Raw genomic sequence first — 13,038 nt, forward strand, 5'->3', positions numbered from 1 at the left:
GAGATAGAGACGTAATTCGATGGAGTGACAATTAGGCAGAACTATCTTTTGAAGAAAAATGATAATAGAAAACATTTGTCTAGAGAACGGGATGCATTTCAAGATGTGTACAAATTGCAATGCTGGAAGAGATAGAGATGGATAGAAAAAAAAATGAGAGAGAGAAAGAGAGAGGGACAGACAGTCAGAGAGAGAGAGAGAGAGAGAGGGTGGAGAGTTTAGAGGAGAAGAAGAAGAGATTGAGGAAATGAAGAAGGAGCTGCCAGCCGAGGCAATTTTCTAGTCGGATTATTGGCTGTGACTGTTGACATGGAATACCTAACCCAATTTCATCTTTCTGGTTCAAAGTAAGCTTGGTTTGAAGATATCATCAAACGTTTATATCACGCGATAGAGAGCTTGATTAACCCTTCTTGAACGTATTCACCCCGGTCAACATGATTCATGAGCTTTATCACAAATCTGTCCTTCGTTTGTTGAAATTGCAGGGCACTTCGCGTCTCCGTGCTCCTTGCTCGACGCTAAAGTCGCGACCTCGTTTTGAGACTACCGGGCGAGTAAGCAGAGGACGATATCAGGAAGCCATTCCATGAAGCAGCAAAAGTCGTGTGGATTACGGCCGTAGGAATAGTGCGCCGGGACCCTCATCCAGTTTCGATTCGCCCCTGGCGTATCATCTACACCTGATGTCAACACACCGACCAGTCGCTGGCTAGTGTCCACTCAGCACCATCAAGCCGTCTTCAGGCGATTAATTTTGTGGTGAGTAGATTCCGTTTCTACGAAATATCACCGTATCTTATAGCCATGACAATCTCGCTGTCATAATGTTTCATGTCCATGCCGTTTTGTTGTTACTCCAAAAGGCAATTGTTGTTTTACTTGAAGTCTCAAACAGCCGGCAGAAGACAAACTTCTTTAGAATACAGCCTGATAAAATGTCAGCAATATAGTGTCAGCAGCGTCTCCTTCCTGCCATATTATACGTATTATAGGTGTAAACTGATCGCAGCTAGTAGAATTAAGAGCCGAGTGTCGTTTTCGGAATTCGAAAGCTTTTTTTTCGGATATAAATGACCACTTTTTTTTATTGATTTATATTTGATAAGAGGAGACCCACCTTTCAACTATTGCTTTGATGAACAAGCTTTAAACTCTTCCTTGCTGCACTGAAAGCGATACCTTACCAAACTGATTAATTCAACAACAAACAGGCAAACAACCAAACAAACAGACGAAAAATACGTGCGTATACTACAGGTATACAATCATGTCGAAGAAGGTAGCTATAATAGCTGTGATGTTTTACTTGTATAGCAAACTTTCGGGGGCAAATGCTAACAGCAACATATCAAGTGTTTTCTTCATTATGGTGTTTCTACACGCACTGCGTTGATTTTTGCGCCCTATCCAAACCATCAACTGTCCATTGTTTAATAATGCACAAGATTGCGTTGGAACACCAAAATTAGTACTCCTGACCGATTTTGATTCAAGCCAATTATAGTTTTCGTGACTGGTGCTTCGTGCAAAGCTCGAATACAGTGTATAGCTCGAGCATTTGAAATGTACAAACTATAGGCAATGGCCTGTATTTCTTCAATTGATGTGATTATCCATATCTGTTTACTGTGTCATAGGATTTTATCTTTTCAACAACTTTTTGCAAGCGCGGATATTGGCTCTGAGGCATAGTAGGAGCTAGCGAAGTCGTCTGTGTGTCGTTTTACGTTGATATCATTCTGTGAGTCACTTTTTCTTTGCAGCGGTCGCGTGTTTAGCTCACCAACCTCCCTCCTGGAGCTGAGTAAAGCCTGCCTTCAGACTCGCTTCAGGAGCAAAGAAACCTTGGCAACTAGCTGTCTTGGTGAATTATTGTTGTGGTTACATCCACAGCGGAGAGGGCGATGATCGTAATATGCACGACTACCTTTACGTGAGATGTTTCCTAACAGGCGCAATGACAATGACTCTAAGAAGGGGGGGGGGGGGGAGGAGGGGTGTCCCCCTGCTGTGTCAGATACTGGACGCACTGTTCACACATGCTGTTGGCAGAGTATCACAACGGCAGGAAGTAGGAAATTGGCAATACCCAGGTCCCTCCCATACTTGCCTTGCCCCCCTCTTCATAAAATGTGGAAACCCTCATTTACTGCCCCGAATACTGGTATAGCGTAGAGATTCAGAATTTCGTGTCATGCTCGCATGTGCCATATTTTAGCACAGACCAACTAACGTGTACGGATTAAAAGCGAGAAAGAGACTAAAGTCTATGCCATTAGCTCCCAAAATTTCCCCAAAAAGATTGTGAAAATAAACGCAATAAATGTATACTCCGTAATCACAGGTACATGAATGATCTAGCTCTCATGACTCAATTTGATAAAAAGGAACGTTCAAGAAACATGTTCGATTCTCGTGGCAAAATTTTGTTACAAACAGATAGAAGCACTCGCATTTCTCTCCCGTAGCAAGATTCGAGCCACCCTCGTATGCCAGTAATGATGTCTGCTTTCGGGAGAGCTCCCGTGTTTTGCCATGTGGTCGCTCCCGCCATTTCTGCAATTACCGCCAGGTAGCCACCTGGCTATGACGTCAGAGTTCTCAATTAAATGCCATTCACAAGGTTCTCCATTGTGCAAATCTAGTTGGTCCGAACACATTTACACGATAAGTGAATTTCCCACTTTTTATTCTTCTTCATCTTCTTTCATTCCCCTTTTTTCCTGTCTTTTTTTAACGACTTGCAGAACCATTTCTTAGTCTATTCAGTTCAAAGACTATTAGGACAATCATGAACAACGTCTCTTTACTGAATGGACGAGTTGTTGCTGTATTCTATTGGCAAGCTATAAGCAAACGAAAATCGCGAAGATATCAACAATGAAACAACTCCTTCATGCCTGTCCCTAGGGTAAAGCGCAAATTCGGAAATGTATTCTTCGTAGTTTCCATCTTCCAAATTCTGGCAGCATTATATGTTATGCTTAAACGGGAATAGGTCATTCAGTAAAATGACCGGGCAAACATAGAGGCACATCGTCATTTGCTTGTGCATGAAATAGGGTTTTTTCCCGTCAAAATAATCTCCTTCACAGAAAACAGAAAGAAAGAAAGAAATAAAAGAGAGGGAGGGAGAAATAGAGAGAGAGAAAGAGCAATAGACAATGGAAGGAGAGGGATATGACTTTGCAAATCGTAATATATTGCGCAGTTGTTATCTCTACAGACAATGAAACAGAATTATATCGTTTACTCTGCATCGTGTATGGTATATGATCTAGAATCTGCTTGAGAGGTTTGTGATTCTATCAAAATCCAATTTACCGCGTCTATATTGATATTTCTCGAATGAAGGCTGAAACGAAAAAAAAAACAAAAAAAAACAAAAAAAAAAAAACAAACGAACAAACGAGTTAGTCATGGATGCCCTGACCGGCTTTCAATACGGTGATACATGATGAGCGTGGACTACGTGATTCCTAAGCTCGCTTTGTGGGCCTACTTTTTGCACCTTTTAGGCTCCTTGAAACAAACCACAGAGCCATGGCCAAAATAATCAAAGTAAAGACGTTTCATTTCACACAATTTGGACATTATATACGTATATATGCGTGTGTATGTGTGATTGTGTGTGTGTGTGTGTGTGTGTGTGTGTGTGTTGTGAAGAAAATGGTCAAGGTCAATATATTATATATACTATATATAATTATATATAATTACGTACGAGTATACATACATGCCACTAGATGGAATGTGTAAAGAGCTGGATAGATAGATATATAGATAGATAGATAGATAGATAGATAGATAGATAGATAGAAAGATAGATAGATAGATAGATAGATAGATAGGTAGATAGATGGATAGATAGATAGATAAATAGATAGATGGATGGATAGAGAGGCAGACACACACACACACACACACAGGGGAATAGAGAGAGGCAGTAAGGTGATTGGAAGTGTTCATGAGAAATGAAAATGTGAAGTACTTTCTTCAAACTTTGTTATGTTGTTATATATGAGTAAAGTTTCCTCTCACCTCCCTGCTATAATCTATATTGCCTTCATCGTCTGCGATGAGACTGCTATGTTACAATCAAAGTCATTAACGAGGAATTTCATAATCTCGAAGGCAACTGGTTCAGAATGTCTACCCAAATGCACTTTCTCTTCATTGTTTGTGCACCTGGCCATGTGGCCTCCTTTATCAATGTGTTTGAGTTGCTTGTGAGTGACGTCTATCATAATTGTGTTGGACTCGTGTTTGCTATTTACAAGTAATTGTTTATTTCCTCTGCTAATGATAAGGTTAGGTCAAAGGGTCATGTGGAGTTTAACGCGTGCCTGGGATCGGGACGTAGTGGTGACCATGTGTTCCTGTCAATAAAGATACTGTTTAATTAAACAAACAAAAAAGAACCCTACCTTGACAGGTTACCGCAAAACGGGCGTTGATGACCAGGCTTGGTCGGCCATCAAAAATCTGTCGGAGGGTCAAGGTTTTTGGTGTATCATTTCTGTCGTTCTTTCTTTCTTTCTGTCTTTTTCTGACTTGTCTTTATAACACCTGGTCTGTTTATGTCAGGTTCCCCTACTGTGCCCTTCTGTACTCTCACAAGGTTTTTTTTTTTGTCTGTTCGTGAGAGATGTTAGTGCTACAAGTAAAAAAAAAAATGGCAATGAAATCAGCACGAAATGATTTCATTGTGATGACGACAGTATCAGTGCTATTCATGAGACACTCCATCGATTGCTATGGTTAACATGGTTGGCAATAATCATACATTCAGTAAAAAAAAAAAAAAAAAACCTGCAAAGTTCTTTTGGTAGTTCTTCTTTTTTTCATGATTCTGTTTCTGTGATATCAAGAATTTGCAATAATTCTCACGTACGAAAGACAGCTCATGGAATTACCAAATCTTAAACATATGTTGAATAGTCAATAACTTTGAGCGGATTTTCGTATTTTTTCCTTTATCTTTCACGATTGCTCACGGAGTGTTTCACAAGTCTCTCTTATACCATGGACCATGCTTATACTAAATCCATGGATAAATTTGGAGGGGCAGCCCCTATCACACAGGAGGCAGAACTAAGCAGTGGTGGATCTTTATTTTTTTGTTAAAACAAAAGGAATAAAGAGAAAAAATGGGGGGAGGGTGCGGAGTGTACCCCCTTTAATTTTGCAAAGGCGCCTCCCCTTTACGGAATTCCTGGATCCGCCCCTGCTAAGCACCTATGCATGATTACATCTGGGAACTGAACACCATCTCATACAATAATGAGTTTCTGGTTAGCTTTTGCAATGAAATTTTATACATATTATATGACCCATTGTATAAATTTGTATTATTATATCTGCTAGTAAATTTTCCCCTTCTATCTCGAGTAATGTGTTTAATCTTCTTCCAAAATATGTTCTTGTGAGTTTATTTTGCGAAAGGCCAAACCCGTGAATGAAAGTTTAGGACTGATATCTATGTCACTTCCATCTCTTCAAAGATTCCAAAAGATTAGAAAGGACCCAAATATTAAATTTTACTCAAGTGTTTTGCTATAAATCTAGGCTTGATATCAAACTTTGCTCGATGAGGGCAGAGTTTACACAAGCACTTCGATGTTACGTCAAAAACACGGCTGCCACCTCCGCCATTAGCCTTTGCCATGTTTGTTCTTGTTTAAGAGAGAGATCGAGCGAGGGGGGGGGGGGGCAGGAAGATAGAGAGAAAGCTAGAGAGAAAAAGAGAGATAGAGGGAGAGAGAGATGTATACAGACGGGGAACTAATATCAACATCTTGTGTTATCATCGTATTAGACTCGATGTAAGTAAATAAGATCAAATTGTCAGCGTGTCACAAACGCACGAAGGTCCCACGACATATACGAAGTAAGGTGGTAGTCGGGGAACCTTTCCGAGAAGGCACTTCGCAATCTACGATAGATTTGTCTGGTGTGTTACGTGCCAATGTAAGCGTAACACTAACACGCAGAACAAACTCGGCCTGTCATCGGCCTACTCGCCATCGCCGACTCGCCCTGATGCTCTGGCATGTGGCGAGCGGTGCCCCTTTCTCTATAAGTGCTGCCCCGGCAAGAATGCAAATGATGGTAAAGTTAAACATTGAGGTCTTCCAGAGGGGAGAAAGTTTGTCAGACAGAGTAGCCAAGGCGAGTATACAGCATGGTCTTCATGAGCATTAAAGGGACGGTTGTGTTTTGTTTGAGATGCGGATTCAGGCTTTATAGTTTTGTTTGAGACCTGATTTCAGGTTTCTAACATTTTTTGGTGAGATAATGAGAAACCTCTTATGAAATATGAAAGAGCATGTAATTCTATATGGAAATAACGTTTATTTGATGAAAATTGGTTTTGAAATGGCTCAGATATCCAAAAAAAGGGCGATTCTGATAAAGTGTGGGACCCACACTTTATTACGATCGCTTTGTTTTACTTTGTTTTTGGATGTTTCAGTCATTCCAAACCCGATTTTCATCAAATAAACTTTGAATTCCTCTTAAAATGGTATGCTCTGTACTATATCATAAGTGTTTTCTCGGTATCTCGCAAAAAGTTAAAAGCCCAATTCTCATCTCCATCAATACTGTACCATCCCTTTAACTTCTTGCGAGATAATTAGAAACCACTCCACGAAATATCAAAGATCATACAATTCTAAGAGGAATTAAAAGTTTATTTGACGAAATTTGGTTTTAAATGGCTGAAATATAAAAAAAAACAACAACGTAAAACTAAGTGGTCCTGATAAAAATCGGTTCCCACCTTTTATTAGAACCTCTTTTTTTTTAAATATCTCAGCCATTTGAAAAATGATTTACATTACATAAACTTCCAGTTCCTCTCAAAAATTCATATCCATGTAAGTGGTTTCCAAATCATCTTGTAAACATTTTAAATCTGAATCCCCATTTCGACCAAAACTACGCTGTCCCTTCAACTTTTGGGACTCTAAAAGTCCTCCCTTCATCAATTCTTTTCTCTTCTGCGTCATTTTTTTGCTGTTCTTCTTGTTCATTTTCTTCAATATTGTTTACTTTTTCTCTGTCAGTCTCTCCGTCCTTAATTTCCCTTGAAACCATTTTTCTACCTCTTTTCCGTAAACGCCGTATCATTTGTGTTATATATTTTGCCAGATCTATCTTATTTTTCCATCTCCTTCTTGTTTGCATCTTCCTGGTAGTTCATGTCCTCCGTGACTTTGTGACCTGTGTGAAATGGGCCCTTAGGCTCTCTGACTGCGATCGCTTATTTAGTCCATCAATTACCGGAAGACATTTTCACGATGCAATCATATCTGAAAAGTATATTTCTGTCGAGTTTTCTCTCGCTTTGATATCTCGCTCTTTGTCTATCTCCCTCTATCGCCCTGGTTCATCCATACCCAATCTCTCCCTCTTCCCCCCCTCTCTCTGTCTCTGTCCTTTGAGTCTATTTGCCGTATTCCATCTGTAAAGATCCTTAAAGCAATTTGCAAAAACCCAGAATATGGAGGACTGTTCAGTGTTTACACTGGATGCAATATATATATTGACGTCACACGAGGAACACGACAGGTTACGAGGCGGCGTTCCCGGCACAGTTCTCTGTTCCTCTTATCGGCTTTCGAGATATACGCGTTCCGCTCCCGAGACGATGTGCAAGCCGGCCGGGCCCCGCGAGATTAATGTTAAAAGGGTGGATCACATGTTTAGATATGGCGACTTTATCTTCGGGAGTGACGTCACAGAATCATGACTGCTTCAAGTGGGACTGGGTCTGTTCGTATACTTCCTCTATGCCTCCTCTTTGAGTCTGTAGCTTATCTCATGTATCCACTTAACCAGATAGGATAAAACAGTGATTTAACCAACCCCCCCCCCCCGAAAAAAAAAGGTTGCGCCACCTGTTCCATTATGGATTTGTCCAAAATGGGCGAAACGTTCTAAATGTTCCGTGGTTACCTCACCTGTAAGCCTGTATCTCTCCCCCTCCCAGAATAGATAAATGAATGCTTTTGATTCCATACTTGAAGATGCCACATCTTGCGTACGATCACTTAGCATTTGATACCGCTTAGTGGTTTTCGCAATAAGGAGTGACGACAGAGTTATATATGGATAAGGCCTGGACGGAAATCTCCCGGACTGGGGCAATGACCGAGAAGAAGATTTCCTTGTGTCTTATATCGTTTCCAAAATTCGAATCTTTTCGCGTTGAGGTCTCCAACCCAGCCGAACAGGTTCAGTCAATACGGGAACATTGCATTACTGGGGATGTAAGTGCGATGTTTCCTTTATCATTTTCATGACAAGTAGACTGCGAAGGAAGAAGAGGAAGAAAAAACCAGAGGCTTGTGAAAGGCGGGTTCACTGAATGGCGACCTACTTTTACAGTGAGCAGACGTTATCGAAGTTTGGAAGGGATGCCGCCGATAGAGGAGAGTGGTATGACAGACGACTGCCATGGCACTGTCGTGCTTTTGAGGAATGGCTGATGTGTTGTGTTTTTTGTCAAAGCATCTGGTATTTTATGTTCTCATCTAATTGATTTTCAATTTGTACGTTTAATACAATCGAATAATCCCGTACAGTTGATTCCTGGTGTAATATTATTGTTGTATCAATCAGTTCTTAATGATGGATTGTGTATTAATTTTTCAAATTCAAATTCAAGTGAGATTTTATTTCCAATAGCGCGCGCGCGCGCGCACACACACACACACACACACACACACAAATATATATATATATATATATATATATATATATATATATATATATACATATAAAACTAATGTTCAATATAATTCTGTTATTGGAAAAGAGAGGCCCTTTTGGTGGTTGAAGGGCACTGTGGTTCGGGTCCTCCCACCGCATTTGATGTGGACTATACTTTTAATACAGCCTCACGTTGTGGATGACTTTATGCATTTGCCCACATTTCCTGCACCCGGTACTCTGCAGAAATTCTGTGTTTTCTGAAAGTTAATTCCACGAAGCAAATTAACAAAGAGCTAGGATATAAAGGACAAGTTCACCTTCATATTATGCATGTGAATAGAGAGCATGCAGCAATATTAATAGGACACACTGGTAAAAATTTGAGGAAAATCGGACAATCCATTCAAAGTTGTGAATCTTTAAAGTTTCAGTGCTGCCGTCGCTGGATGAGAAGACTAATACAGCTTGTGATGTCACATGTGCAGAACGATATAAAGAAAACATAAAGAAAATGCAACATATTTTTCACTTTTCTGGCATAATGAAAGAGCAATTGAACTGCCTCTTTCAGAAGGCAGGGGTAAATAATATTACCCTTGACATTATGTCAGCTTGACATGTCGAGGAATGTGTGTGTGTGTGTGTGTGTGTGTGTGTGTGTGTGTGTGTGTGTGTGTGTGTGTGTGTGTGTGTGTTTATAAAATTTTGTAAAAATTATCTTTATATTTTCCAAACATCGTTCTACGCATGTGACATCGCAAGCTGTAAGTTAGTCTCCTCATCCAGCAGTGACTTCGCAGAAACTTTAAAAAGTCATAACTTTTGAACGGATTGTCCGATTTTCCTCAAACTTTCACTGATGTCTTCTATTGAGTATTGCTGCATTCACTCAATCCATATAAATGTGAACTTGTCCTTTATGAGGAGAAAGAAAGAAAAAATATCATCCCGCAAGCAGTGGAACGGTGTGTATGCGTATGGGTGTGCGGGTGTGTGCGTGCGTGTGTATGTAGTGTGTAGATACACACAGAGCTGCCATGTCATGCATATAATGCATACCCACACATTCCCCAGCGTCGCACCAGCTGCGGAAGTGGAGAGTTTGGTGGTATGGAAATAAGCGGGAAGTTCGCGCTCGCTGGCAGTAACGGGACCCGGGTATCCACATACCGCTGTGTACATAAGATGTAGAGGACATCTTGTTAGCCAGGAGGATTGGCTTTGACCGAATTCTTTAAAGAGCGCGGATAGATCGAGAGTTGTGAAATAATCATTGCAAATCCTCGCCTATACGATGACATGTGTGCGGTCATTTTCGTAGAGATATGTTGCAGGCCTGGAAAGTTCTTGTGGACGTTTGGGCAAGATTTTGGTGGACAGTGTACACTTTTTAATACAATGTATATATAGGCGCCTGAGATTCTTCTTGATAGCGAGCCATGAAGAGAATGATTTTTCTCATTACGAAACCAGAAAGAGAACCTTATTTCATTTTATATTTATGGCTGTCTCTGCAGAAATGTTTTTAAAAAAAAGGAAAAGAAAAAAGAATGATGAACTTTCGTTTGTCACATTATCTCCTATGGCTAGTCAGAAAAATTGAAATGAAACTTCCTTTCACAAGCTTTTCTACACGAGCAGCAATAATGTGATGGATAATGATATGTGCAGATATCATTGTTCAAATATCAAATTGTTAACGACGACATATGTATTTATTTCTTTGTTATCTTTAGATACTTCAAATTTTATAGTGTCGTGGCGTTTCTTTTGGCCCACTTCGCGCCTCTGACCAAATAATGCCAAGTAAGCCTAAACAAGGAACAACGCGCGGATATATTGTGTGATATCTGGTGACGCCTATCGTGCATCTTTTTATGGAGCAATATAAATGTCGGGGAATTTGAGAACTTTAGTATGCGGGTTGACTCGATGGCGAGCATGATGAGAATTCATGAAGTATCTCTCCGTCGCTGGATATTGAGCAGCTTAGTGTTCCTCGTCAACACACTCTTATTTTTTTCCCCTGGAAAGTCCATCACTGGATAACAATTTTAGACAATTATTATTTGTTTGTTTGTTAGTTAGTTAGTTAGTTTGTTTGTTTGTTTGTTTGTGTGTTTGTTTGCTTGCTTGTTTTGGTTTTTATGGTGTTAAACCGTTACTCCGTGCTGTCGGTTGTCGTATAGCTGCAACATTTTACACAACGCTTTCCAACGGTCGTACAATTTGCACTGACATAATTTTCTCTGTCAGGCGTCGTAAAGGCCCCAGAGAAAAGGTTGCAGTTCATTATTCCGAAAGTCCGTGATTCCGAAGGTTTGTTAAATCCGAAAATGTTCATTATCTGAAGGTTCGTTAATCTGAAAAAGGTTTGTAATTCCGAAGGTTCGTTAGTATAAGCCTACGCACCGTCTTTTCATTTGCGGATTAACGAACCTGCACAATAATAAATCTTTAGGATAACGGCACAATGTTCAGATTAGACGAACTCTTTTTCCGAATTAACGAACATGTATAGGCACCAGGAATTTGTGTGCATCAGAATAACGAGCCTTGTTTCGTTTTCGGATTAACGAACGTTCGAAATAACGAGCATCACCCCTAGAAAATATAGGGCAGTGCCAAAAGGCGTTTTTCATACAATCAACAACCTTCATTTGGAAGGTCGCCTTAATTGACTTGCCATAGCATGCGATTTCAGGCTTTACCGCACCACACCGTCATTGTAGATTAAGCGTCACGATGATACGCAACGGCCTTCTAGCGGACACACGTAAATGCGTAGGAAAGTTGAATGGTTTCTGAATCTCTTACGGAATGGATAGTAACATCAGCTGAGGTTGAATTGGACAACTCTCAAGGGGGAAAAAATGAAACTGAGTGATGTGATGCGAACTTTTCGCTCGCGTATACGCCGGTGCTATCCGGTGTCGGTGAAATGGTGTTAAGTAGTGTGTCTGGTGTAAAGTCAGCATCCCAAACAGGGGCAAGTGGCAGCCACTGCTCTTCTCCTACTTTATCTTCTCCCCGCCACTTCCTGTCTCCAAGAAGGTCGGGCATAAATTGGGTCAAAGGCATCTATGCAAATGAAGGGTAACTGATACCAGCGATCACCATACAGCTGGCTTGGGGTTGCGGCAGCAATGCGCTTGCAATGATGATAAAATACTTTATTTGTTTGTTTGTATATTGTTTGTGTATTTGTTTGAGTAAATATTATTTAATGAATCCAGTTTGTATCTCAACTATTTATTTTCATTACTTTCACGCATTCTAAACGATGCCATCACTCACTACAGTGATTGTTATGTTACAATATTTAAAGGCGATTTTTTTTTCTCTCTCTCTGTCTCTCTTGGAGCAATATATAGGAAGATAACATACTTTATAACAGTGGAATTCACGGGTTGCAAACAATTTGAGATTCAAAGTAATATTCAGAATTTGAAGAACAGGTCGATCAGATTGAAATTGTATCTCATACCACATTCTGGAGTTGTTGCGGCTGCTGTTGTTGTTGCTGTTGTTGTTGATGATGTTGTTGTTGTTGTTGTTTTCTTCCTATTTACCTCTCCTTCGTCATTGACTGATAGTACAATAGTTTCAGAAGCTCTATATCATTCTGTGCAGTGAGATTTTTCCGTCCGTAATTGTTTATAATTATCGTGAGAGAGAAAGAGAAAAAAAAACATATACATTGAATGTTCGGAATCGACTAATGGACCGATTTTGCCAAATAGATGCAACTTTGATTTTCCGGATCGCTGCACCGTAGAGGGTTGCACTGCACCACCGGGAAAGGTTAATAGCGGAAACTCACTCCATAATAGGGTCGTTATTACAGGATGTCCAGCTACGCATGCTATGCAGGATTTGTGTTTTGTTTTGTTTTTCCTTGCAGGGGTGGGACTGGTTTTGGGCAGATGTAATTTGAGATTACGAAATATCTGCGTTTCCCTCTTCTTTCCCACATCGTATTTCATAGTTGTTGTTTTTTAATAGTTTATTGATACTCATACATCATTGATACATCATTACAGTCTGATGTTTGTTTGTTGGTATTGTTTGATGGTTGATTATAGGTGGGGTTTTTTCGGAAGTTAAAGCCACTATTTACCATCTGCAGATAAAAAAGAAAGAAACAGCTTTAGTGCTTCAAAATAGTTCTAAAACTAAAATGATTGACAGGGATAGAAACAACCAATGTAGAAATGTTGATAAGCATAATCAATATCATGTTTTAAATACACAAAATGTGAACAATAATTCTATTCAAGTCGTTTCTAATTTAGAATAATATTGTCATGTTTA

General features: G+C 39.9%; 1 protein-coding gene across 2 annotated transcripts in view; it reads left to right on the plus strand.

Annotated features, from left to right (window-relative positions):
* The window catches only part of LOC139723874 (cholinesterase-like), a 114,637-nt gene that overhangs the window by 77,800 nt on the left and 23,799 nt on the right, over positions 1 to 13,038 (plus strand). For both annotated transcript variants that reach the window (XM_071635080.1, XM_071635081.1), the window contains exon 2: positions 489 to 762. The gene's annotated coding sequence lies outside the window, so the exon portion shown is untranslated. The remainder of the gene's footprint in view (positions 1 to 488; positions 763 to 13,038) is intronic.

This window comes from Diadema antillarum, unplaced genomic scaffold (genome assembly GCF_040938485.1).
Source record: "Diadema antillarum isolate AM-2024a unplaced genomic scaffold, OU_Dant_1.0 scf00000201, whole genome shotgun sequence".
NCBI classification, from domain to species: Eukaryota; Metazoa; Echinodermata; class Echinoidea; order Diadematoida; family Diadematidae; genus Diadema; species Diadema antillarum.